The sequence below is a fragment of the Nycticebus coucang genome, chromosome 15 (genome assembly GCF_027406575.1).
Source record: "Nycticebus coucang isolate mNycCou1 chromosome 15, mNycCou1.pri, whole genome shotgun sequence".
Lineage (NCBI taxonomy): Eukaryota > Metazoa > Chordata > Mammalia > Primates > Lorisidae > Nycticebus > Nycticebus coucang.
The window spans coordinates 89,655,366-89,678,741 of NC_069794.1; the positions used below are offsets into that span (position 1 = coordinate 89,655,366).

General features: G+C 44.2%; 1 long non-coding RNA gene across 3 annotated transcripts in view; it reads right to left on the minus strand.

Moving 5' to 3' along the window:
• The window catches only part of LOC128566708 (uncharacterized), a 154,671-nt gene that overhangs the window by 22,988 nt on the left and 108,307 nt on the right, over positions 1-23,376 (minus strand). The gene's annotated exons all lie outside the window — the stretch shown is intronic.

The following is a 23,376-nucleotide window of genomic DNA, read 5'->3' on the forward strand; positions in this document are numbered from 1 at the left end:
ATTCACTTCTAATTGTGTTACCCTTCTGGTCTATGTAGTCAGTGTTGCCAGATTATAGGATTTCTAAAGAGAAGCTTAGAAATCTAGATGTGTATGAGAAATTTCCTGGGATTTTTTTTCGTGGGTTTAAATACTGCATCATATAAAATATGGCTAAAAGCTAAATCTGACCTCAGGCAAGTAGTTTGGCAATTCCTGCATAAAACTACCATCTTTGGTGCCTCTGAATACAAGGTACTCAGAAAATGAAAGAGGGTTCTATAGCCAGAATGTTTAAAGAAAATGTTAATTTTAAATACTTTCATACATCATTACTGCAAATATTCTGACACGTGTTGGAACATGTGTTCCAATTTTTAATTTGGAAAACTATAGCTTTGACAGCTCTAGTTACAATTTTGGACCCTCTTAGAAGATAAGAGTATTCCTTCAAGGCGAAGAAAGAAAGAAGAAACAGGCCTAAACATTAAAGGGTGAAGAAAGCAAGTTGAATTGGACCGGGTGTTTATTTTAGAGAATAAGGAAAGTTAAAAGCTGTCTCAATGCATGCCTGTTTTTCTTTCACTAGCTCATGTCTTTCAAAATGCAAACGCTTTACCTCTGTTTGTAAGAAATCGTATTGAAGTCATTCTCAGAGGTCTAGCCCACGATGAGGACACCACAGTCATTAGACCATTACTTTTCCTTCCTAAAACTTTTGGTCCAACATCAGCAAAACCAGCCTCCCAGACTGAAAGTCTCCCAACCTACCAACCAATAGAGGGCCTGAGTAGCCCTCTAGTTGCACACCTACCCACATGCACACCTACCCACAAGAGAATACTCAGTTTGGCTCCAGTGTTAGAAACACAGGGAACTTATCAAACAACAAAGTGGGTGGCGGGGAGAGAAGAGCCTTCCGTCTTCAGCTCTCAACCCAAGTGAAGGAGTGCGGGGCATTTAAGGTCTACCTCATTTCCATGTGGGGACAGAAACATGATCTGATGAACATAGCTTTTGAATAGAAACGGGGTGGGGTGGGGGTCATCAGTTGAGCTGGAGCATGCCTAGAATAAGAATGACACAGCCTTTGCCGGGGTCAAATGTAAATTTGTTCAATAGCCCAGGGGAACAGTAACAAGGCCCTGTCTTCAGATGCAGCCTGCCATTGAATGTTGGAAAAAACAAAAAAATACACTGTCAACTCGCCCAAGTCAGATAATTACACTGGCTGCAAAACATCCAGGCACAGAGCTCTGGAGACCTTTTAAGAGGTTCTCTATCAGGCCCTGCCTTTTCCAGAATGAGACTAATTTGCTCCAACTGCAGCCAGCTCCTGCAAAGAGAGAAGGCAAAGGAGAGAAAAGGGAATGAATTGTCAGCGTTATTGAAAAGATTCATGATTAGTCACACTCACTCGCAAGCAAGTTCCTGGCCAGACACCACACCACTCATTAGCAGGCCTGAGAACTGACGTGCCCTCCCACAGCTGAGCGACAGCCTGGGCCTGGCAGGCCCCCAGGAACCCACATAGCCCTGTGTTCTCCCACACCCTGCAATGAGAAAGACCAGTTTGGGCAGGCCTGGGTGCAATTCGCTCCCCAGATGATTAAGTGAATCTGTTTCTTGCCCTGTGTTGCTTACAACATAATTATTCAGGTGCTCAGCTGCTGTGGAAAGCAGACCTGCTGGGGGCTGCCGTTTCATCCTCAGGTTCCCTTTGGAGAACTCAAGACCTGGGCGTGTCCATGGGTTGCCAGCCTTGCCCGCCTCATTTCCAGCCTCAGCTCTGAGCTCCTGCTTTTCCCAGAGCTGGAAAGTTTTCTTTCCTTTGTCTAATCCCAACCATTTTAACTTAGATTTACCACGCATCCATTAAAACATTCAGGGCGTTAAAGACTAATCTGATTCATTTGCAGGAGCCAGGGTAGGCTGTAGAAATCACTGATTTCGATTTCCAAAGCAAGGGGAAACTGAAGCTGGGAGGCGAAAGGACTTGCTTAAAATGTACCACAGGGAAGAGGAGCCATGTCCCTGCTTTTGTCTTCATTTTCATCCCATTTACTGGAACCACAATCCCCTAGAAGAAGATGCCATTTTCTAGTTAGCACCAGGAACCAGTTAATCCCCACTGCTTAAAAAAACCCCTCTCAGAGTCACAACTCCATGAAGCTCATTGAAAAGTGATCAAAAAGATCTGGCTCCTGTTAGAATGGTTTGCACCCTCCCCCGTGGGTCTGAAAGCAAAAGACAAGTGCTCAGACTTCATAAATGACCACAGCAGGCATTGCCTGTCCTGGGTCATCATCCCACACGTGGGGGTAATGCACAGCGCAATGGGTTCTGCTGGAGAGAACAAAAGACCTCCCAGGCTTAGCTGGGCCACTTCGCAGGTCCACATGGCTGCGGAGCAGGGCGCCGGAGCTTGCACTTCTTGGCGGAGACTGATGTGCAGATTGCCTTAGATTTACGACACCTGGAAAAAGTGATGCTGGCTCTAAAAGGAACTCAGCATAAGAATGATCACTGACCATCAAGTCTGACTCAGGCCATCACACTGTGTTTCTGCAGGCTGGAGCTGCTCCACGCTGGCTTCACAGCGGCACCCCTGGTAAGAGTGGCCCAGCCTCGGAGAAATTCCTGTGGGCTTCCAGGGTTTCCATGAAGATGCTCGACAGTACCGTGCTTAAAGGAAGCATGCGAGCAAACTCAGAGATAAGTGTGAAGGGCATTTACTGTAGGTGGACACTCAACACCGCAGCAAGTGGCCCAGGTTTGTCCGCGTTACTAGCAGGCCTGCAGGAGCGTGGAAGCATCCCGCTTCCTCCCACTGCGGGGGAGCCAGCCTGAGGGAATGTGAACGGCCAGGGCAGTGCAGTTACACAGGTGCCTGGGAGGGCACGGCCTCTTCCTGCGGGTGAGTCCCTCATTGTCTCTGCTCCTGAGTCAAAAGAGGCAGAGCCCAGGAAAGGGGGAAAGTGACAGGAATACCTCACCTGGGAATTTCCCACAGGGAATTTCCTCCTGAGTTGCCCATGTCTCCCGACCTCACCCACCCCCACAGGGGCTGGGCTGCTCACCCACTATGACTATTCCTGGCCATAGGGCTCAGCTGAAGTCTCACGATTGTGAGTGTTACCAGTCGTGCCAGACCCCCCCCCCCCCGCCCCCAGTGCATCTGCAGGGTGTGCTTGTGCATACTAGCAAAACACACTTCGCCTCTTCTTTTGGCTTCATTGTATTTCAGAAGGAAAACAAAAATAAGACCATTTTTGATGCTTTTCCCATGGACCCTTTATGTGTTTTAAACGTGTCAACTCCGTTAGTTCCACAACCCTATGAGGAAATATTTTCCTTATCTACATGTGAGAGAATTGGTACTTAGGGAATTAGGCAACAGTCACACAGCTGTGGAGAGGCAGAGCCGGGATGTGAACCTGTAGTCCCAGGTGCTTACCCACTATGCTGGTCCAGAAATGGTGATACAATTCTGTGTGGACAGGAGTTACATGTATGCAATGCACTTTGGATTATTTGGGAGTATTTCTCTCTCTTCAGGGACATGAGGACATGCCTCGAAAGATAATTTGAGAAAATAAGGCCCGGGGGAAGTCTGGCAGAATGGTCTGGAAGAGGGGCTGTGTGATCAGCAGAGCGGGCTTGAGTCTCATTCCGTCACTCCCAGCTGTGTGACCTGGGGCAGGTTGTTTAGCCTCTCTAAACCCGTTTTTCTCATCTGTAACATGGGAGTCATAGGACCCTTAGCTCACAGGATTCTTGAGGGGTTAAAAGGAGCTGATCCACAAAACAGCACTGAATAGTAGCCAGCCAAGAGCAAACCTGAGTAAAAGCTGGTTTCAATTATTCTTCAATATGGTGAGGTAACTAGCTGTTAGAAGGTAATGTTGGGGGAAAAAAAGATTTAAAATCTACATTATCTTCTTAGTTGTCAAATTTGTCATGGAAACTTATGAACTCTAAGTAAGAAATTTCTCTTAAAATGGTAATTTTGGAAAATAGCTCCCCTTTCCTCTGCTGGCTGCTGTCAGTCTTCCGCTTGGCCTCTTTCTCCCAGGCTTTGGTAAATCATAGTTGTCATGTAACAGCTCAACCTGGCTTCTCCAAACCTCGACTCCCAGCTCTGCCCATATTATCCGTGAGTTTCCTTCTGAAAAGTGCCTCTGGGCGACAGTCCCCGGAGATTCAAACGGCAAATGGCACTCAGGTGCGGCTCTGCCCTGTCCCCTCTAATCAGTGTCACCTGCACCAGGCCTGCTGCTCACAGCCTGGCAACATGCTGGCCGGCCACTGGCCGGGAGCCCGCATTCCTCACAGAGGTCCTGTTACTATAATAGCCATATTTTCTCTTGCGGTGAAGACTAATTGAATTAAATTGGGCAGCATTTGATCCTAACCAAATCGCCTGATCCAGGGGAGGCCTCTGTGAGGTCGCGGGCAGGAATAAGCGGGGTGATCAGACAGACGTCCTGGCCCCACGGCCCAGCTGTCTTGTTCCTGTGTCAGTGCACACCCCAGAGCCCTCTCCTAGCCCCCGGTATCTTCTGGAGGGATATGGGGTTCCAGGGGCTGGGGAGGGAAGAAGGAGAGTCCCAGGCACATGGGGAGCAGAGGAGCCAGTGGGAGCAAAGTGTGACTGACACCACTCATTGGACACAGGGACACTCAGGTACACACGCAGGTGATTGGGGACACCTGTGAATAAAAACTTACAAAAATTCTGCCAGTGGAGTTTGGGGCAGGGATCAGGAATGGGGTTAAAATTGGGAAGTAGAAACTAAGAGTTTTTCTCCAGTGACATCTCAAACTGTTCACGGTATAAAAGTCACACGTCTTTGGCAAACAAGCAGCCCTAGTGGCCCTTATCAAGAGTAAATTATGTGGGTATTTTGCTTATCTGAAAGTAAATAAGAAACACAGATGCCTGCTTTTAAATGTCTGGCTAGATCCATTTTCCTTTCTTTTTGCAGATAAAATTAAATATAGATCTAAATTTATCAGCAGAATGCATAAAGGGATATCAGGAGGGGAAGGGAAGGGAACTTCGGGGGGTTATGCCTCTGCGAACCTCTTCCTCTGTCATTCTTCCCTGTCTTTACTGCCTGCCCACCATGGCTTCATGTCACTGCTCACCTTTGAAACAGGAAATGGAGTGACCTTTGCAAGCATGCCTCTCTACCTCCATTTCATACTACTTTGCAGCCAATAGGGAAAAAATTAAAAGATTCTTACGTGTTGAGGGCACCTGGAAATTTAATTCTGCCTGCAAACATTGGCAAGGTGGCTTTAGTGCTCCAGGAGGCCCCACTGTGGGGACTCCCTGTTAGCTGGCCCTGGGCGAGTAATAGAGTTGCCAGGCTGTGAAGACTGTGTACTTCATTTTCAATGGTCACTCAGGGATTACCAGGAAGGAAAAAAAAATAGTGTTGGGATTTGGAGAATAAGCAGCAGCCAGGCACAAGAACTTAGCAGGGTAAAAATTATTGTCCTCCTAAGAAGCTCAGAGTGGATGGTTTCAGAGTGCAACTGTTCTCTTATTATTGCCCCAGAAGGAGGTGGTGGGAGGATTTCCCCCTTCATTTATATGCAGAAGGTTCATTCTGTGTGCAAAGACAAGGATCTGTGGGCTGAGAAAGGAAGTCCCAAATACCCAATAATTTTTAAATTATGGGTTATGACACATTAATGACTCCCGAGATGGGGAAAGTTTCCATTGGTACATATGATTCAGCCTCGTAAGAGAGCCTCAGTAAACGCCAACTTGGTTCCCAATGCAATAATCCTCCAGGGTCCAACCAACTCCTTCCAGGGAGAGTCCTCCCAAGAGATGTGATGAATCACCATGACAGTATCGCTAGAGCAGAGGGAGCAGGTTAGCAGCATTAGATGGACTCTGGGAAGGGTTTAAGATTAAAACTTAGGCAGTGCCTGTGGCTCAAAGGAGTAAGGCGCTGGCCCCATATGCCGGAGGTGGCAGGTTCAAACCCAGCCCTTGCCAAAAACTGCAAAAACAAACAAACAAACATTAAAACCAAAATAAGAGGAGGACGAAAGAGTATGCCAAGGGCAGTCTGGCCCCAACGTCCTCCACACACCATGGGGAGCACTAGACTTTACCCTTGACTCACATTCTTGAAAAAGGTTGCTCTAAATGTGCCACCATTGCTTACTTTTTTTCACACACGGGCTGTTAAACCAAAAGAAAGACAGGTTAAATCTAGTGCTGCATCAAGTAGGTAGAGGTCATGCGGGCAAAGATTCTCACCATGCAAACTGGTGCTGCACAGTCAAAGCTCTAATGCCAGCTGTGAAATACAGCTGACACTTTTTGCTCTCCCTTGCCAGCCTGGCTCCCTGAATGTCCCTTATTTATGTCGGTGTCCCACAGGCTTGTGACCTTGGCCTCACTCCGCACATAGCTGTGGAGGGCTTCAGATACCATATGCATACTCTGGAAATGCCCCACTCCAGATCCTGAGGGCCATACTGTCCACCAAACTTCAAGGCATTCAACAAACACTGACAGAGAACGTGCCATGTAAAAGGCCCCGAGCTGGGCACTGGGAGGGAAACGATTAAAACATGCCATCGGCTGTCAGGGCTCACACGTGATTTTATATCCATCTACTTACAGCCTTTTTCTCTCAAACTTATAGTAAAAATCATAGCAATAATAATTCTTTTTGAAAAAATCTGCTGCCACTTGTTGAGAATCTGCCAACCTATTTCATGCCAGCTTCCCAGTGTAAAGGGCTTTCCGACCACCCTAACACACACACCCACAGCCCTCTGCTATAGTTTGGGTGTGTAAGTTCTCTCCAAAATTCCTATTGGGGTCAGGCGTGCTGGCTCACACCTGTAATCATAGAAATCTGGGAGGCTGAGGCAGGTGGATTGCTTGCGCTCAGGAGTTTGAGACCAGCCTGAGCAAGAGCAAAACCCTGTGTTCACTAAAAACAGAAAAAAATTATTCTATTTTTTTTTTTCTGTGTTGTGGTGGGCACCTGTAATCCCAACTACTCGGGAGCCTGAGACAGGAGGATCGCTTAAGCCCAAAAGATTGAGGTTACTCTGAGCTATGATGATGCCACAGCACTCTACTCAGGACAATAAAATAAGACTCTTATCTCAAAAAAAAAAAGTTCGTGTTGGAGCTAAACCTAATGCAATAGTTTTAAAACATGGAGCCTTTTGTAGGTGATTAAGTCATGAGGGTGGAGCCCTCATGAATGAGATTAGCAATCCTATAAAAGGCCTGGAGAGCACTACTAGGCTTCATTTGCCCTCCCAATCCTTTCTACATGTGAGAACCCAACATCTGTCCCCTCCAGAAAATGCATTAATCAGGCACCAGCATGGAAACAGAGACGAAACCCTCCCCAGACACCAAATCTGTTGGCAGGACTTACTTACCAGCCTCCAAAACTGTGAAAAATAAATTTCTGTTATTTATAAATTACCCCATGTCAGGTATTTTGTTACAGTGGCACAAAGGGAGGGATACCTTCCTCACTCACAGGCCAGGCAAGGCTCAGGTGTGCCATCTCAGCACAACTTCCTCCCAGCTGACAGCCAGACTGCGACAAGGGGACAGAGACCAGGTGACCTGTAAGTAATTTTAGCCCTGGATTTAAGATTATAGTGCTGTCTATTTGACTTTTTGACTTATTTGTCTATTTGACTTATATTTCTTATGATAAGAAATATAAGATGCTGCTAGATAAATCTGAAGTAAAAATGTCTTATTATTTCCCTTTCAACTTCCAGATCAGTTAGGTATATCCAGAGATTGCAAACTGAGTTCTTTTAAAACAAAACAGAAAAAAAGGCTAGCTTTTGCAAATACTTCTCTGAGTGAATCAGATATGAGTATTCTCAATGGTATATAATTAGAACTGAATACATACAGAGTGGGTCAGAAACATGTATACACATATTAAAAAAGGAAAGGACTATTAAATTCATAATAACTCATCATGTTTGACTTCTGCAATTACAAGAGGTGCTCAAGATGACTTGTGTACATCTTTGACTATCAGCATATACTGAGTATTATAATTTTAATATTTTTCTTTCTTAAAATGTGTATACATTTTAGGTACCCTCTATATATATAGTAGAATTTCTGTAGGATGACCACCCAAGGGATTGTAACAAACCAGTCAACATATAGAAGTGATCAACATAAAGAGCTAGGTCTACTGTGTTGATCCATACATGTGAGGCAAGTCTGCTCTACAAAAATTAGGTCAAGGTAAGGAGGTGGTCAATGTAGGGAGGTGGCCAATTATTGGACAGGGGTCCTCAAACTACAGTCCGTGGGCCACATGAGGCGGTGTGATTGTATTTGTTCCTGTTTTGTTTTTTTACTTCAAAATATGATATGTGCAGTGTGCATAGGAATTTGTTCATAGTTTTTTTTTAAAACTATAGTCCGGCCCTCCAACAGTCTGAGGGACAGTGAACTTGCCCCCTGTTTAAAAAGTTTGAGGACCTCTGCAATGTATATAGATGATGGAAGTTGAATTTGTTCTGCATATTCCCAAATTGTTGTAATAATTATTACCCCTTTATTGATCTCATTGTGATTTTTTAATTGTCATACATTTGAACTTATAAATTAACTGTCCTTAATAAAGTGTTTTATTTTTTTAATATCCTGAGGTTCTCTATGGGATTTTGTTTGGAGGGAAAAAATATTTATACTAAAGAAGTTTGAAAGCCGCAGAAGGAAGCTAAGGATTGAGCTGTACAGGCAAAGCCCTTCCTGCAGCAGCCCTGAGTGGGTCTTCAGCTCTGCACATGCATACACCCTGATGGGCAAAATCACCTGCTGCTCTCCCTCTGGGTCTGTGTCTATACATGTTGAATCCTCCAGTGGAAGGAGGCCCTTGAATGTCACCTTCCTGGAGAGATCAGGATGGCATATGTGCTCCCATAGAAATGATCCCCCCGCAATTCCCAGGTTGCTGTAATTGTTATTTACATGTCCAAGTTCACAAATGGGAAGGGTTGTCATTTATTTGTGTCTATTTACATAGTGGCTACCACACTGCCTGGCTCACAATACATACTTAATAAATGTATGCTGATGGAATGAAAGAACAACGGAGCAATTTACATAACAACGTGGGTTTAGTCCTTAACCAATGTGAGCTTCTAAATCTCTGGAATGCTCACACCTGATAGTGAACGCCTACTATGCATCAGGACCTGCTCTATGTCTGTGAACTTCCACATTTAATCTTCCAAACCAGCTCCATGAGATGGGTATTATAACTCACATGGTAATCCTTCAGATGAGGAAAATGAGGCAATGTAACTTGGCCACGTTCCCACAGCCAGCAACGGGCACAGTGATACCTGGATCCTGTGTTCTACTTACTATGCCATGTGTCCTCCCAGAGACCGCCTTACTGCTCTTTAGAGAGCTCTGTCCTCTGCCCAACATACCCTCAATGATCCAGAATCATGGCAACTATCCTATAAAATGGATACCTTTGGGACTGCTGAGATCATTTTCCTTTAAACTGACAGTCCCAGAGGATAGCAATTGTTAGGTACTGATTTCAATTTTGTCTCCTCCTACAGTCCTAGCCACGAATACTCAATCTGCCATATACCGGCTCGCTGGCCTTCTCTGAATCTCTATTATCATCTGTAAAATGAATTGAGAGAACCAGACCGACGCCATCTTGGGCGACTGATGCCATCTTAGGAGTTAAGTTTCATTTTCTCCGCCATTTTGTTATGAAAGTTTCATGTTCCTGTAAAAGCAGGCATTTCCCCAAAATCCTGAGACAACCACCTCCCAATCAGGAACCGCCCTGTGGATCAGGCCCAATGGCAGCCAATCCAGAGGCAGCCCCTTTGTTTGAGTTGTATACGCCCCACTTGCTGCGCCGCATTATAAAAATCCCCTGCTTCAGAGCTTGGGGCTCCTGGCTTGGATCCGTTGCAGTGGAGCCCCCGGGAGCCCAAGCCCAAGCTTGCAATAAAAGGCTCTTTTGCTTTTGTATTGGAATCAGCTCCCTGGTGATCTTTGGGGACTTCATGATCTGGGCACAACAAAATCAGTAATACCACTTAGCATTGGTTGGTAGTGTTTGTTTTTGGCATAAAGTAAATACAGATGAAATACCTGGTCTGTCTGCTTTTCTTTCTTCCTACCATTCTAATTACTTGATTCCAATGTTCCGTGGGATTCAAAAACAGAGCTTGTTAGAAGTATGTCTAACAATAAGGACAAACAAGGTTCCTATATTCTTTATATAAAGCACATAAACTTTAGAACGCATCTTCTCCTAACAGTTGTTTTGGTAGCACTGAGGTCCTCTTCCCTTTGTTCCTGATTCTTTACTGTCTTCCGGATAAAAGAGGTTGGGTTCTGGCTAAACGAGGGGTCCCGGCAGTCTTGGCCCGGCCTGACTCACCGCGTGGTGGCAGCACCCCACACTTCCCTTATCCCCACTCTTCCATGAGTGTGCGTCAAAGGACGTGCTCTCCTTCAACCTGGCACCCTCAGTCTCCGTCTTTGTTTTCCCCGTAAATGATCTCTTTCACTTTTAGGTAATGGCAAATATTGTTCCTGTCTGTTTTTATGCACTCATTTGGAATGACACAGAACTTCATCAAACGAAGCACATTTCATTAAACCATTGTCACAGGGAAGTTTTTCTTACACAAAATTATCTATAATTATAAATGTAGAGAGGTTTTCCCAGCTCAACGCAGCTTTTTAAAAGATAGAGACAAAACCTTTATCAAAAAAGCAATTTATAATGCCAGTAATGTTCTACATGGGTCCTGCTATTATTAAGGATAGCAGTTTTTAAAAGAACTCTTAGCTCTAGGCTCTCTGCTTAGTCTGTCATACTCACATAATGGCCTGTCTCTAACTTCAGCCCATAGTCATGAAGTCATCCTATGGCACAATTTGCTACAGAATCAATCAAAGAGGAAGACTTTAGGTTCAAAATGAAGAGCAATGAGAGAAAGAAGCACGATGTAGTGGGGAGGATCCATAGAGCACTGTTTTATGTGAAAGACTGCTGTGAACACAAGTTTTGAAATAAAATGCCATCAGAAAATGACAAAAACATGTGAAGTGAATAAAATAGTTTTCCCAAAGCCCATTTCCTTCTCCCACATTTTTTGATTATAGCACGTGGTTAGAAAGTCCCAAATAAATGGCTCCACACAGCTGCTGTGATATTTCCGGTTGCAAGCATTCCAAGGGAATAATTGTATTTCTTTCAGAAAATCCTGGAAAGGAATCACAAAACACATGGCTTCAGATGTGATAGGGATCATCTCGTACCATTCCTGTGCCTTCATGAAACTCAAAACGTAAACTTTCCTAAGAGATAAAAATCTACACTGGAAATATAATGAAATGACTTTTCCAAGGCCAATGACAAAGTTCCCTCAGAGTATAGGATTTAAATATTTCAACAAGGAAGGAATCAGGGGTCTAGAGTCAGGAGATAACAGTAAAAGTCTCAGGTCTGGGGTTTGCCCTCCCTCCAAACATGGATAGTCCCACAAGGCCCCAGGCCCCACTTGTCTCATCTTCAAAAAGGGACATGACAGGTGTGAAGGTGCTCTGTAAACCACAGAGAGCTTTTCAGATGCCTTGTACTGTTATCTCCATGCTCTCTCCATTCATTTTCCCTCAGGGACTAAAGAATACAATCCTTTACCTCTGATTTGCAAAAAGACTGGTTTGGTTCCCACTGAGCTTCTAGCCCCTTGCAGCCCAACAAGAAGAGCAGCCTGAGGACTGAGTGTAAATCCCGCATGCACAGAGGCCACCCACCACCATCCCCCTTCCCTGCGGGATGTGGCTCTCTGCGCTTGTGGTAACTCAGCCTGGATCTAGTATCAGATCTGTGGTGTGAGGGACAGGAGACCTGGGTTCTGCTACTGACTGTGTAATTCTGGGTTCTTCACCTAGTTGGTCACTTTCTCAAAACAAATAATTAGAGTCAAGGGCTTTTAAACTAGGCAGCCTAGGTTCAAATCTTGATTCCCTCACTGACTTGAGAGCATTTGTATTTTACCTTAGGATAAACACAAATACAGCCAGTATTTATGGACATGCATGTTGGTAGTGTTGTCCTGAATGCATTATGTCCCCCCTGAATCGGGGGATCTACACAGTAACTCTAGAAAGATGATGAAACGGAGGCCAAGTGCTTCACTGCCCTGCCAAGGTCACTTGGCTGGTGAGTGGCGGTCACACTCTTCATCGCAAGTATGTTGAATTCTTCTTAAAGAATTGAGTCAACGTATGTGAATGCTCAGAGCAGCGAATGACACACAAGGTCAAGACACTCAACCTTGACTATGATTTATTGTTTATTGGGGTCCTGTTAAGTGTCAGTAACTGCCAGGTGAAAGCCAAGCCCTATCCCATTAAGGTCACAAATTTTTTAATACCTGTGGATCTGGAGATCAAGTCACAAAGGCAATGTATAAAAATTTGATGTGCTTTTTGAAAGTGAAAGGCAAATACACTTGGAAAGCAGAGTTACCATTACTTTGTTTTAGCAGAATCTAACATTATGTCCTTGTAATGGGAAAAATTTTATCCGAGAGATACATTATAACGACCACCTTATTGGAATAAACATCATCTGGTGCTGTCGCAATTGCCTTAAACCTACTCCATTTGCCAAAATAACTGATTTGATTTGTAGTTCTTTGAAGTCATTTTGACTCCAGCCCTTCTGTCCTAGCTTGCTTATCTTCCTCCAGAGAGGGACACTTAATACAGTGTGAAATGTCTCTCTCCAGGACTCACTGGCCTTCTCCCGGAATATTGGCAAACTAATCTTTCTAAACAATCAACATGTATTCCTTGAACACGTACTATTTGCAAAGCGCTATGCAGAGGATATGTTGTTAATGCTTTCCCACATTTATACCTATAATTCTGGATTAATTCTGCTATAAACTTTTGTGTTACAAGGATGACTGAATAAGTGCGAGGGAACTCATCCTTTCTTCAATCTCCAATTATGTCTGTCGAAAATTGTGCCTAATACAGTTAAGATATTAAAGAGCATCGTGGTTCTTTTAGCCCAAAAGGCAAATTTCTGAGGGGGCTAAGATCACAGTAACAAGATGTTTATTTGATCTTAGTGAGCATTTCTTGATCACCGACTCTCACCTAAATTCTGGCACATAATATTTACTAGCTGTGCGACCTTTACCTTGGATGAGTTACTTAACCTATCTGAACTTCAGTTTCTTTACCCGTAAAATAAGGAAAAAATAAATTCCTAGTGAGTCACGTAAAAGCATTTATTACTTCATTTCATCCTCTCCAAAGCCCTGTGTAGTAAATGTTGTTCTCTCCTCTTACGTCTGGTGAACTGAAACTCATTTTCGTAATCGAAGCAGCATACCTAAGTTCTTACAGTTGGTAAACGGCAAGGTGGGGATTCAACTATTTTCTGTATTTCAAAAATTTCAGAAGCCTTTGCTCTTTTCCCTGGACCAAAGACCCAGGACAAGGAAGGATTGCAATCAGAGAATTTAAAAGCTTAATTAATAGGTGCCAAATATTTTTATCATTCAGCTCAATTGTCCTTATCCTATGTATTTGGATAGTCTGGCCCCAGAATTTTTTAGTGTATGCGTTTGCAGGTCAGTGCTCAGAGAATTTCCCATAAACACTTTCGAAATACAAAGGCTCAATTGCAAAGCTAAGGGAAGCCGAATTTGCTCTAAAGTCACAAAGTTCCATTCCCCTGCCTCCTCCTGCAACATGCTGGAGGTCAAGTTTCCCAGTGGTATGGGGGATTTCACCAGTAAGTTCTCAAAGCAGGAAAGCAGATCCTGAGTGCTGCCCCGGAGGCCCTCGGTGAAGAGATGGCCTTGGAGGAGGCCTTTGTCTGAGGGGACCGGCAAGGGACGAGCAGATACATTTCATCTCTGCCAAAGGTTGTGCACCTCGGAGCGCAGCGGCTGCACCGGGCCTGCCCCTCACTTGGGGCATGAGATGAAGAAATGACAGCCACGTCTAGGTAGTGAGTGAAAGCGGGAAACCTCCTTGGGGGAGAGTGGAGGATTTCAGTGCCATCAAGTTCAGGATGGCCTCGTGTGCTGCCACTGCTGCGTCCCTCTTCCTCTTCCTCCTTTTTCTCCCCTTCTCTCATACGCAGTCATCAGTCCAGTTAGCTCAAATTCTATACATGTTTATAATTTTTTTTATTTCATTAAAACCTCATAAGATGTACAGGCAGTCCCCCAGTTATGAATGAGCCCAGTTCTGTAGGTTTGTTCTTAAAGTTGAATTTGTATGTAAGCTGGAGCAGGTACGTTTACCTATTACCTTAATAGCCCCTGTCTGTAAGTGGAAATTGTACGTAAGTCAGATGCTTGTGAGTTGGGGACTGCCGGGACCTCACACTACGCCCACCAGGAACCGCTGCAGGTGACCTGCACACATCTTCTACCCTGTTTTATACACTCGCTCCTAGAATTGTCTCTCCTTTGGGTCAGTTTTCCACACCCGCTCCAGTAATACCCTGACAAGGAGGGCTGCCTCTTTACCCGCCACATAGCTACACTTATTGGAAGGGCAGCCAGGAAGTTTCTACAGACACATCTGGGATAAAGATCTAACCAAGTTAGAATAAATTATATTCAAGAGTAAGAGGCACTTAGGATAATCATCAAAGGAAAATTATAACAACACTTCACATTAGAGGACCCTCCTTCGTTTTTTAAAACACTATGAAAAGATTTCATGCCCCAGAATGAATGGAAAATAATGGTTCTTGCTTAAGTTACTTTCTGGTCTTGCCCTGGCAGCCTCTGCTGAGAGAATGGAGGGCCAGTATGGGATCAGATGTGCAGGGTCGGCTGCAGGTGGCTGCAGGCCTAGCTGTTGCAGAGCCCAGCCACGCACTGAAGGGCCATCTGCCCTCAAGAAGTGGCAGCTCCAGCCTTTCCTGGGGTTGTCTTTGGTTTACTATGCTGAGTGTTCCAGTAAGAATGCCACTGGGTTATCCAAATAGCCACTTAATTGCAGTTTGGCCAACAAGTTCCGCAAGAGTTAACATGTAGGCCTCAAGCTGTAGACTCAACCTCATCTTCCTTTAGCTCAGAAATCATACACCATCATTCCTTATGTGAAAATGTTGTACAAGCTGGACCGGCCATTATGACAGTCCCCCACGGCCTCCTCAGGAGAAAGAGGAGCAGAAAGCTGTTCTTGGAACCTTCCCTCAGAGCCTTCTTTAATTCTCTGTGGGCTGCCCAGAGTATTCCACAGAGAATTTTTTCTTCTTTGATAATTCAGGTCATATTTGCAGAAGCCAAATTCAGTGAGGGCTTAAGTAATTTTCCATGTTGGCTCCCTTTTGTGCTCAAATTTAGCTGAAAATTGCTTAATTCTCTGCTCTACTGTGACTGCATAGATTTTGCCTAAAATTTTTTAAATCACAAAGACCCCCAGGAACCCTCAACTTAAATCCACCTACCCCCAGCATTAGTAGCAGAGCTACAGATACAATTAAAAAGGCTGAAGGACCGACTTACATAAGCCAGAGAAGAGAATCTTAGTGAGGACAGTGAGCTATAAAATCGATCGTGCCATCACAGAGGTTAGTATGGGAAGCTAGCACAAGTTCACCAAAAGAGCTCAAAATTGAGCGCTAGGAAACCTGGCTGCAGGCCTTATTCTGAATACTTTATGTGCGGCTTGGACTCCTTTGATGACCTGGTGGATGCATTAGAATCTTAGTCACATATGCACAAAATCTGAGGAAGTGTTTCCCAGCCCTGCCTCAGGTAACAATCTCAGCTCAGTCTTTCTGAGCTCCATCCCCACTGAGTCCATTTATCCTGCCTTAGGAGAGAAAGACATCACGTTTTATTTTTAATAATCGAAATGCTAACTTTCCCATGTAGCCTTAAGAGCAAAAACAGAACCATGTCGGGAAGTTTAATCCACGAGTGGTGCAGCTCCAGTCTTGTCCTCGACTTCATGAGAGGCTGAAACCACCACCCCCTCCCCCCCCCCCGCTGCTCAGAGCACGACTTGCAGGTCCATAGGGTCTACATCCCAGCCATCTAGCAATTCATCCAGCTGTTTACAAACTGCTGTTACGCTTACATTAATATTTAACTCTCCTCAGAATCGCTGCCTTGCAAAAGGTTTATAAAAGACTGCTTTGTGGTAATAGAATAGATACTGCACCAAATGGAAGATAGAAATCACTCAGTTACAAACCACGCCCCTTCCCTCTTGTGTAAACACACACACAGCCACATGTCTACACACCAGCACCTAGAACTGGCCGTGTCAGCGCCCCCAACACTGTACAACCACGTCAAATACCGACCGTTGATGTGCAAAACAGCAGCTAAAGTTCTTGATATAAATGACTTCCCATAAAAATGTATATCACAGTAAATATATAGCCATCCGTACGCACAGCGAAGTGTGCACCTGTCACTGTCCCGCTCTATTTGTTCTTATGTCATGGTATGTGGTAGTTTTTAAAATCTGTCAGGAGACGTCAGCGATATACAAGATGAATAGCCTTTGCGTGTACTGCTACAGCACCAGCGACTCTCAGAGTTGGAAGGTATTTTACAGGCTTCACTCCGTCTCTGTGCAACCTTGGCAGATGGTTTTACAAGCTTCTGTGTGAATACTGCTTGTGACAGGGAACTCACTCCTGCACAGATCTAAATATTAGGAAGTTCTTCCTTATTTCAAGCCAGGATATATCCCTAGTAATTTTCATGGCAGATACACATCGAACTTGCCCTCCTCTTCAAACTAACTCCTTTTCTGTTCCTGTTATAACTAGTGGAGCCGCCGAGCGACTGCTTCAAAGGCAGGCCACACACACACCCTGTTCCATTCAGCGGTTACCAAACCCAAGTGAGTTTATCCTTCTGAGAGGGCCTCTCTGATCTGCTGCCTTCTTTTTGTCCCAAGGATTTTATCTCCCCTTTCTTAGATTATTGCTTGGGCCAATAACTGATCACTCTGCCTCTAACCTCCTCTTTATAGTTCATCACCCAAATTAAACCAAGACGTCATTGCCTACAGCCCTGCAACAAAGCCCTATAACAACACTGGAGGACACATCCTCCAGCTATGACCGAAATGTCCTGTCAATGCTCCTCCTGTCACCCTGCCCATTGACCTGCCAGCCAGCCCTGGGGACCACATACCGCTAGTCCCAAGGATGTGCACAGGGGTGGCTCATACCCGTGTTTGCACGAACATTGTTACTTTGCCTAAAAGGCTGTCTCCTTGGTCTGACTGGTGCAGTTCCACTGACCCCCCAGGCCTGCTGTAGTATCTCACCCTGCCTTGACCTCCTCCCTGTCCTGGGGTAATTCCACGGAACATTTTGTCCACCCCAAATCACAACAACTATTGTTTTTAGTAATATTTATTTAAAGGTGAAGTGATATTCTGCCCCTTTTCTGTTCACCTCCCCACTAGAGTGTAACCCCTCAAAATCATCTATGTTTAGAGCCCTGGGGGATTAGAGAAGAGAGGGAGGGAGGGAGGCATGGTTTGTGTGCCTCTCAGCTCCTCCTCGACCACCAGTCTCTTCTTCTAGACAAGGCTCTAAGACCCATGCTCCAGGGTCTGTGCATGATGAGGTTCACTGGGGGAAAGTCAGGAATTCAATCATGTGGCCTTGGAGGAACAAGAAGAGTGACTTGGCAGACAGCAGTGGGGTTGTGGGACAGACCGTGGAGAAAATGATAAGAGAAGGACGAGAGACCTTGAGTAGAGAGGGGAGATCAGAAACGGAGGTAGGGGAAGGAGAGAGAAGAGGAGGGGGTGAGCAGCTTCTATGAGGCCTGCTCGGGATTGTTCACACAAGGCAATTCTGGGTCCTTTTGCTAACTGCTCACCTCTGCGCCTTGCCCAGGACGCACTCACACACAACGACCCAGGACACACACAGAGTTCCAGTTCCTTGAAACCCAAAAGACTTAACTAGGACTCTTGACCTCCTAACATTTGTGTTTCAGGGACCAAGCATTATGTTTCCGCCTATTAAATTTAACTTTTAAAATTTTGTTCATCATCCCAGTATTTTGAATTTCAGACTGAGATTGCTTTAAGTCTCGGAGGCAATATAGTCCCTGTATTCTTCAGACTAGTGACTATACGAAGAAAGAAAACGAGGCTTGGTATGGCCTGGTCTTCATAAACCCAAATCCTATATCTTAATCTCCTCTAAAACTTGGCAGGTTGTTTATTTAATCATCTGTCCAGAATTCTGAAGTCTAAGGCATTTTCTCACTTCTAGGCTTCTGAACCTTTTCTGTTGTCCACAATTCTCCAGACACTCAGGGGCTGTCCCATTATACTACAGCATCTTTGCACTTCTCATGTTGATTCAACCCTTTCTAGTCTGATTGAAAAATCACTTTTTTGTTGATGAAAATGGAATTTACGTAAGAATATGAAAACTTGTTGTGTCGTGTTTGAAGCAACATTATCCCTGATCACCCCTGATGTGAGAATCACCTCCTTCATATTCTAGACTAAAATCTTTTGTCCACATCTGAGTTTCTTTCTCAAAATATAGGAAGCTATGATTATCTCTACCAAGCCCTCAGTTTGTCATTTTGAAATATTATATCAAATCATAATTCTTCACTCACTTCTTTTCAAATTCATGCAGTCTAGCTACATACACAATAATAATAATAATGTTATAAATTTGTGTTCACTAATTAAATCATTATCTATCAATAATCATTATAAGTTCATAATTTATTAATTATCCACCTTCTAGTTATGGTTTTCTCCCTTCTTACTTCTATTTTGATGGGTCCAGGGAGAGGGCAGTTAGAACTGGTGATAACTCTACCCACTCTCTTAACCACTGTGCTCTTGAAAAATTAGCTCGTCACTGTAATTATCATGGTTATCACTCTTACTACTATCATTAAGATGGCAACACTTTTGAGTGGTACTAATGAAATTTGAATTTGAGATGGACTGATTGCCTCCTGATGTGGGTACAAATAAAACTCAAAGCCAACAGTTTGGTAAATTAGTTATCGATAGACATAACTCCACCAATTATTCATGATCCTTGTTAAAGGTTGTGTTTTTAAGTTAGTTGTTTAGAACTCTAAATGTGTTTCCTCATTGAAATAATGTTTTTGGTACAGACAGCCCATGTGAATAGGCTGAAATACTCGGCACATATCATTAAAATAGTAGAACACAAGGCTGTTATAAATTTGCAGTGCTGTTTTAGCTACAAACTCTTCTCTAGTCTGAGCTATTCCTAAAATTTTGTCTGGAGATAATTACAGCCCTATCAGCATTGACTCTCATTCATGTTGAAGTGGAGATGGCAAAGATCAGAAGATGCTTCCATGCAATCATCTTTGTGAGCACCCTTGTCCAAAGCCTTGACACTAGGCAAGCACACGGCAAATGTTTTCTGTATGAATAGAAATCTTTAGTAGGGGGAGAGGAGAGAAGAGCTGAGGGTTATAAGGCAGAATGGTGGGAGAGAATCACTGAAATCCTTACTGTGTAGCTGGAACTCCTTGGTAACTTCTTTTTGCCAGGAGCAGGGAGGAATCATATAGAATTGGTGCTAAGCCTGAAATCTGCAGTGGGGTTTATAATTACCTTAGAGTCCCAGGCCCAGTGGAGACTCCAATATAACTACAGAAGAACATCTGTGAGTTGACCACCCAAGGGGCTGTAACAAATTAGTCAACATATAGAGGTGGTCAACATAAGGAACTAGGTTTACTGTACTGATAGGCACATGTGATGCATGTCTGGTCTATGCAAATTAGGTCAACTTAAGGAGGTGGTTAATGCAGGGAAGGGGTCAACTATGGAGGTTCTACTGTATTTTAACTAAGAACTAAGAAACATAGATTTCTCCCAACCCCAAGTTAGCCAAAAGTAGATTGTATTCAACCTCTACCCACAGCCTCTATATTCTTCTTTAGCTTTAAAAAACAGTTACCTGTGATTTCAAGAAGAATCCATCCAATACACGCAGGTGACCCACACTGGGAATTGTCAGAAGCCATGGAAATATTACTTTATCCACCTAGATAATCTTAGGCCCACTAAATTACTGGTTGCTATCATGTGCTTAGTTTCTTCCCAAGGGGCTCAGGGAAATACAGTTCATTTTAATTTCTCCTCAGTAACAATAATCACAGCCTGTTGCTACAACCAGCTCATGTTTAACTGACAGGTCTGGACCTGACTCATAGCTGCCTGAGGGAATAGTCTCCCTCCTCTTTCTAGGAGTCCCCTAAGAATTTTAGTCTCTGATTTTACATCTGGAACTATACTTAAACATAAGGCCAGACAACAAAGTTCTTGAACTCATCCTAGAAAAAGTGCTACATAGCTCACTGCTAACTATCACTATGGTCATCTTTGAGGCACCTGCCTTGGCCATCTGGTAACTGTAGTGATATTCAGCAGTGAGGTATGCAGCACTTTTTTAGGATGAGTTCTTGAACTTAATTATGTGACCTCATACATCTCTCTTAAAACAAAATGTCTAATTCAAATGAATGTACATACAAAACACTTTACACAAATGTTTATAAATGTATTTGTAACCACCAAAAGATGGAATCTCCTTCCATTGGTGAATGGTTACCCACACTGTAATGTATCTATGAAAAGAAGTACTACTCAACAAGAAAAAATAAGAAGCTATTGATACTTGTGACAACATGGCTGAATCTCAAAGGCAGCACACTAAATGAAAGAAGCCAGATCTAAAAGGCTTCCTACTATCAGATTGCATTTATAGAACATTCTGTAAAAGGCAAATCTATAGGGACAAACATCAATCAACAGTTGCCAAGGGCCAAGAGCAAGGGGAAGAGATTCACCACAAAAGAGCATAAAGTAATTTGGGAGGTGACAGATTGTTCTATATGTTGATTATGGTGGTGGTCACCCAAGAATATATATTTGTCAGAACTCATAGTATAATTCATACCTAAAGAAGTTGACTAAAATAATTACAATTTTTTCTTTGGTAAAATGAAGGAAAAAACAAATGGCTGAATGAGATTATACTACTCTGCACCCCTGTAACTGTTCAAGTAGCTATTTTTAACTGAGAATTATTAAATTGATAGTTAAATGAGGGCCAGAATTGCCCCAGCAGGGCAAGTTGACGACAGCTTGAGAGGCCACAGGGGGCCCTGTGGAAATAGCATGGCAAACTGGATTTCTAGAACATGCTGAACGACCTAAGTTGGAATGGCAAAGGATGGGTAGGGCAAGGGCCAAGACTGGTGCCCATGGGTGCAAGTCTGTAGTGTCCTCTAAGGAAAAAGGCAGATGTCTAAATGATCTGTAGGCAAAAGCATGCATAGTTTCTAAGTGCTCCACACAGTCCCTCACTGAACCCTTCTGCAAACTGTCCAACTCAGGAAGTGTTATCCCCGTCGGATGCCAGTTCCAAGTGAGGTGATGGAGCTGAGGGCTGGGCCTAGCACTGTCGACTCCTTGCTTGGTTACCTCTTCGTTTCTTTGTTGACTATAGTGGTGGCAGTGCTGGTGTTTAAATGACGTGAGTCCGTCATCACAAGAAACAGAAAGCTGGAGGGCACAGAAAAACTATAAATTTCTGAAAAGGAGACAAAGCAAATGTGGGGATTTTGGTGGGAACGGTCAGGCTGTGGTGACATGAAACCCAAGCATGTGACTTAGAGTGGTGTATTCCAGGGAAGCATCCAGGGATTTCAACCACACAGTTGAAAACACTTAGACATTTGGAGTTTTGAGATTAACTGTCTGATGTTGTCTGTGTTGGTCATGAGTCTGGGGGTGGTTCATCGACACCCCTTCAGGTGAGGCAGTGGGAACTTAAATGCATCAAGGTCTCACCCAGTTCTGTTATAAAATTTCAGACCACTACACTCTCCCACACAAAAGGATTGGCAGCAAATCAAACCTTTCACAGTCTTCTTGGTGCCAGAGCACCCACTGCTACACGGCACAAGAAACCGAGATCACATGCTTTTTTATTTTTTTTGCTTGGCACAGGAACAGTCCTGGAAATGTTCAGACCAGAAGGGTCAGAATGTTTTAGGAAGTTTGTAGCAGGGAAAATTCTTACGGTGACCTCTGAGAAGCAAAATAGCGTGACGAGGCTTCTCTCCTTTCTTGCTGGCACCCTGCCGAACTTGAAGAGCATCCGGTGTGACTCTATGACAGTCAGTCACACAAAACAAAGAATATGGTACCTTCACAACCTTCCTCTTGCTTAAAGACCTCCCAAGGTTGCACAGGACCTATCTGGGAAACTGAGGCACCTACACACGGAATTCAGGGTTAGAGTCAGGAGACGGGAATGGGAACGGGCCCAGTGTGTGTGTACCCTGTCACATACCTTCCTGAGTCGCCCCTTCTCCCCAAGCCCCTGTGTCAGAAAGCCACAACAGAGTTCCACCCTGCCCCTCCCCTATACTCTGATGTCTGTGTCTCATCACCCCACACAGATATCCACATCCCTCAGCGAACCCCTTTAAGAGGCCCGTGTCTTTGGAATGAAGTACAGAACCTTTGAGAGGTCTCTCTTCCCCTTATTCCTGGGGGTCTGGCAGGGTGGGCACAGGGGTAGGAGACAGGGGGGACAGGGCGGCCACCAGCGAGTCAGCAAGCCGTGGCTGGGGCAGAAGCCCTCAAGCTCCCATCAGCATCCACGCTTCCTGCAGTATCCCAAACTCCCTGCAGCAAAACTCAACCCCGTGCACCTCATTTGGAACAAACACAGTTTATAGAAATCTAGGTTTTCACAGAAGAAAAATTATGGATTAATATTCCACTAGAAATGATGATACTTTGAAAGTGTTCATAAACACTTACATTATTAAATGACTAGATTATGTTCTAGTATGCTTTACATAGGACTAGATTTCTAAAAGTGTCATTTTCCTGCACTCTCAGGGACCACACCTATGGGGTAAAGTGAGTCACACTTGCAATAAAGTCAAAGTTTCCAGAGAAGAACATTCTCTATTTCTTCCATCGCTTACCTTAATACTTGGGTGGAATTAATGCAGAAGCAGCTGACATGAGAGTTAGTCCCAGTTGAGCAAAGACCTCTGCCCTGAGCCACCATGGAGCCATCTGGCGCATTATTCTTGGCAGGATTTGCAGCATGATAACAAAGGCTTCTTTGGGTCAGTCTGTCACGCAGTAGGGCAGAAGGCAGCTCCCAACTTACATGGAAGGAGAGAGAGGGATAAGCTTCCCAAGGATTTTGTTTTCCATGGCTCTGGGTTTTACGGGACCAAGGGAGTGAAGTGCATGGGCTATGAGTGAAGTGAAACAATCCAAGAGCCTTTCTGACCTTATGATGTGAGTCC